At 60.1% G+C, this 4,621-nt stretch overlaps 1 protein-coding gene across 1 annotated transcript in view; it reads right to left on the bottom strand.

Annotated features, from left to right (window-relative positions):
• The window catches only part of JADE2 (jade family PHD finger 2), a 47,501-nt gene extending 43,205 nt beyond the window's left edge, over positions 1-4,296 (bottom strand). The window contains exon 1 of the mRNA XM_007461364.1: positions 4,119-4,296. The gene's annotated coding sequence lies outside the window, so the exon portion shown is untranslated. The remainder of the gene's footprint in view (positions 1-4,118) is intronic.
• Between the last annotated feature and the right edge of the window lie 325 nt (positions 4,297-4,621).

The following is a 4,621-nucleotide window of genomic DNA, read 5'->3' as shown; positions in this document are numbered from 1 at the left end:
CCCTCTTTCCTATCTCTCATTAACTTTGATGCCTTCTCAGGGACAGTAACTGCCGTGACAAAAATGATTTTGTATACACAGATGCTCAAACTTACTTCTCCAATCATGGGGGAGCCTAACCCTCCTTCAACACCCATCACTGCCCACCTGCAATTCCAAGTGTCCCAGGGGGCACCCAGCTCCCCTAGAACACACTGTCCATACCCACCCTCCAGACCCAGTTCTGGGGACATACCAAGGGGATCCTGGGAGACAGAAAGGGGCTTTGTCTACTTTGTCCTTCAGCACCTTCACACCCTACCCTCCACCTCAGAGAGGGCAAAGCTCAGTCCACTCGCTCCCATGGATGGCTGCCCATTGGCAACTGCAGGGTCCTTCTGATCCCTTCTTCAGAGAAGGGAGCTGGCTCTCTGGCCTAGCCTAAAGGGGAGAGATCAAAGGTCAGCTGCATTTGGGTCCTATCCAGGTCATTCATAATAACGGTAAGAATGGCTAACACTAATCAAGTGCTTACCACATGCCTGGCTTTGTGCATAGTCTTCTTTATGCAATATATTGCTCAATCCACACACCCACCATGAGGTAGCTACTGTTATTAAGCCCAATTGCAGATGAAGAAACTGAGGCACAGAGCAATTGCCACAGCTGGTGACTGCAAAGCTAGCATTCAAACCTAGACTGTCTGGCTCCAAATAGTGCACCTTGCCCCCCTCCCCCCCCAGGGGGTACGGTGTACAGTGCACAGTGCACAGACCTACAACTCCCAGGTATGGCTGGGGTATTCCAGATTCCTATAGGTTTTCTGAGAATCTTCCTGGGTTCCTCATCTTTTTTTTTTTTTTTTTTCAGTACGCGGGCCTCTCACTGTTGTGGCCTCTCCCGTTGTGGAGCACAGGCTCCGGACGCGCAGGCTCAGCGGCCATGGCTCACGGGCCCAGCCGCTCGGTGGCATGCGGGATCTTCCCGGACCAGGGCACAAACCCGTGTCCCCTGCATCGGCAGGCGGACTCTCAGCCACTGCGCCACCAGGGAAGCCCCTGGGCTCCTCATCTTTGAGACACATAGTGAGGGTCCTATGTGGAGGACAGGGCAAGCAAGGGGTACCCCCCCCTCATAACTCTGACTTGGCCTCCCCTTGGAGAACCTAAAGGGAAAACTGTGAGGCCCACAAAGAGCCTGCTAGATGAGCTGTTAAGAATTTGGACTGGAAGCCTCTGACTTGGGTCTTGGGTATAAGACAAGTACCTCCCTGTTAACTGGAACACTGATTAACCAGAATACCTTGCCCCCAACCTCGAGGATGTGGAAATCAGTGTCAAAAGCCTAATCTCATGATTCTGGAAGGACTTGGGGGCTGGGGACCAGCAGTCCCACCTCACCTGTCAATGAAAGCTAAGTGGAGATTTCTGACAGCCTCTTGGATCGGTGTTATTGGCTTTTTAGCCAGGCAATTTAGGGAAAGGAAAAGCCTGTTGGATGGGAAATGTTCTGGACACATTTGCTGCATCCCAAGCCCAAACAACTCTATCCTTAAACACTTCAACTCCAAAAGTGCTGGGGAGACCCTTGGCTAAACAATTTCAAAACCAACATTCACTGCAAGTCTTGCTGTCTGGGGCAAGGACTTCCCTCGGTGAGGCATTTGCTGTGGAACCAAATGCTTTTCCACTCTAAACAACAGCCAACAGCACTTGGGACAACTGAGAGGCCTCCAGATCAAACAAACATCCCTTTTTTCCCCTACCATGCAAACTTTCTCAATAAATTATTCGCCCACTTCGGATCAAAGCCTGTTTTTGCAGCCTGTGACCTAAAAAGCAAATAGCATCTCTTAAACATAAAAGCCCTCCTCCCTGCCTGGGTCGGCTTTATTACTCATTCCTTCCTCTTACAGTTACTCTGTTGTTATTTTCCTTCTCTTCTTGTTAGATCACTTTGCGAGTCCCAACCCGCCTGAGGAAGATGGGATGGGAAGGATGGTGCCTTCACTTGGGGCCCTAAGGTGGGAGAAGAAGTCAGGGTAGGGGACAAGCCAGCACCCTGGGAACCCAGGAGACAGGGCCAGGCCTGGTTGGCAGCTCCCCGCCCAGCTCTTCTGCCAAATGTCCTACTGGGAATTTTACCAGTGAAGGGAGGGAGTTAATGCCACCCTGGCAGGAGGGGCCAGGCAGCCCTACCACCACCCAGGCCCAGGACTCAGTTTGCAAACATACGTTAAAGGGACATCCTCACAGCTTGTCTGGACTCAAAGCTCAGGGCTCCTCCCCCTTGCAACAAAGGCAAGGTGGCAGGTCAGTCGTGCCCACTCAGCTCCTCAGCTCGGAGTGCAAACATGACGCCTCCTGATGACACCCTACAAACTCAGACCCTATATGAAACTTTGTGTCTTGGAATCCCGCAGTAGATGGGGGCGGCGGGGGTGGGGGTGGGGCAAAGGAGTGGGAGAGAATGTTAAGCGCGGGGCAAGGTTTGGGAGTCGGCAGAGACCAGAGGCGCCGGATCCTTCCTGCCCTTGGCGCCGAGAAAAGGGAAACACAGCCCTTCCCGTTCCCAGTAGCCCAGGGCAGGAGATCTGCGTTCAAGGTGCTAAAGAAAAATGTCCCGGCCGACAGCAAAGGTTAAGGGGATTGGGAGGGGGTGGCGCGCGCCTCCAGCCTGCCCCTAAAGGCAGTCCAGGGGACAGCAGGCTGGAGGCGCGCCGGCGTGATTCTGACCGCGGGAGCCGGGAGGAGGAGCCGGAGGTGGCTGCGGGGGGCTCCGGCCCAGTCGAAGGAAGGGCAAGAAGCGGTTCGGGCCGGGGGTGGCGCCGGGAGGTGGCCTTGGCCCCCGGGGCTGGAGGAAGGGCGTAGGCGTAGCGGGTGAGGGCGGCCGAGCCCCTCGGGGGGTGGCAGCTGTGTGTGGGGATGGTGTGTGTGTAGGGAGGGTGGATGTCCTGGGCCTCTAGAAGCTATAGGGAAGGCTTCCTGCTTGTCTCGCGGACATTCCCCTTTTCTGACATTAAAGCTACGAGTCGTCAAGCTGACCCCCTCTCATCCCTTGGCCTGAAGAAGAGGGTGTCTCAGGGCCCAGGGATAAGCGGGAATGGACCGAGGGAGCCACAAGTCTGCACCCAGGCGGGGAGGAGGCGGGCAGGAGCGGCTCCGCAGGCGCAGGCGAGTGGGTGGGAAGGAGGGAGGGAGGGGAGAGGGAGGAAGGAGGTGAGGCCGGGAAGATGCCTCTGCCGGGGGCGGGGCGGGGCCGGGGATCCGGGAGAGGGACTGCAGCGGTGCTTGGTGGGGGCGGGGGCTGCAGTGTCACTCCTGTGGGAGTCAGGTGTGTAAGTCCCAGGCTCGGGCCGCCGCTTGCCTACATCTTCCCGGTACCACCCAGGGCTCAGGGGTGGAGGCGGACGGCAGGGGACTGCAGAACCGTCCCCAGAGCGGGACGCGAACCGGCAGACTTGGAAGAAGGTAAACAAGGGCCACGCCCCCTGCCGTCGCCCCGCGGGCGCGCACCCGCCGCTCCGGCCGCCGCCGGTACATTTCCACTCCCAGCGCTTCTCCCCCGCTGGACTCCCGCGCAGCCCTGGAGGGGGGGCTGCCCCCGACCCCCAGCCCGCGCCCCCCGCGCTGGGGCTGCGCACCCTCCACACTCACCTGGAAAGGGTATCCCCCGCCCCTCCAAAAAACTGTGCTTAATTTGTGCAGAGCCTCCGCGTCCGGGAGCTGAGCATGCTGCCCCCGCGTGCAGAGCCCGCGTGCACCCAGCCCGGAGAGGGGGAGACAGGGCGGAGGCGGTGGCCCCCGGAAGGTGTCTGGGACCGGACCGGCTGCACGTGAGCCCAGCGCAGGGTCATGTGCACCGGCTCAGCCCGGTTCGGCGCCCGGACGTGCTGCGTATCAACAAAATAAACTCGGGGAGACAGGAGGGCAGATAGCCCCGGGTCCTCCGAACCCACGTCCCCGACCGCGCGACCTCCTCTCCGCACAGGTCTCCCGCCGCAGCCCCTCCGCCCTGCCAGAGCCCGCGGGGCAAGTTGCAGCCCCGGCGCGCCCCCGCCCGCCCGCCCGCCCGCGCCCCCTCTCCCGGCCCGGGGGCGCTTTGCCGCAGTCATTAATAAAGAAGGTCGCCAAGCTCACCCTTCCAAAAGTTGTTGTTGCATGCGCCCCTCTCAGTCTCCCCGCAATGTACTCTTTAAAACACGACTGACCAACATGCGCAATCTCTCTCCCCTGTGCTGTGCATCGGCACCCCCCCCGCCCCGCGCGCTGGCTTCCTAGAACAAGCAGCCAGCAGGAGAGAGAGGGAGCGAGCGAGCAAGAGAGAGAGAGAGCGCGAGGGAGCGAGGAGCGCTGGAGATCTGTTGCAAAAACACAAAATAACGTCGTGGAGATGCGCAGGGCCAGTCGCCGGGGGCTGGATCTTACCTTGCTCCGCGGTGCCCTTCCGAGGGCCGTTACCCCCGGCTACGCGCCGCGGCTGGGGCCGGCGTGGGAAGGATGCTCCTGAAACCCGGAGCTCCTGGGGCCGGCGCGGGCGGGCGGGGGGCGCGCATCCATCCGGGGTCGTGGCGAGGGAGGCGGCCGGGCCCGTGGGGTCCCCGGCAGCGCACCCGGCCGGGGACTGTCAGCCCGCCAGACCT

This window comes from Lipotes vexillifer, unplaced genomic scaffold, assembly GCF_000442215.2.
Source record: "Lipotes vexillifer unplaced genomic scaffold, Lipotes_vexillifer_v1.1 scaffold217, whole genome shotgun sequence".
Lineage (NCBI taxonomy): Eukaryota > Metazoa > Chordata > Mammalia > Artiodactyla > Lipotidae > Lipotes > Lipotes vexillifer.
The sequence above is the reverse complement of the archived record's forward strand: the minus strand, read 5'-3'. Positions and strand labels throughout refer to the sequence as shown.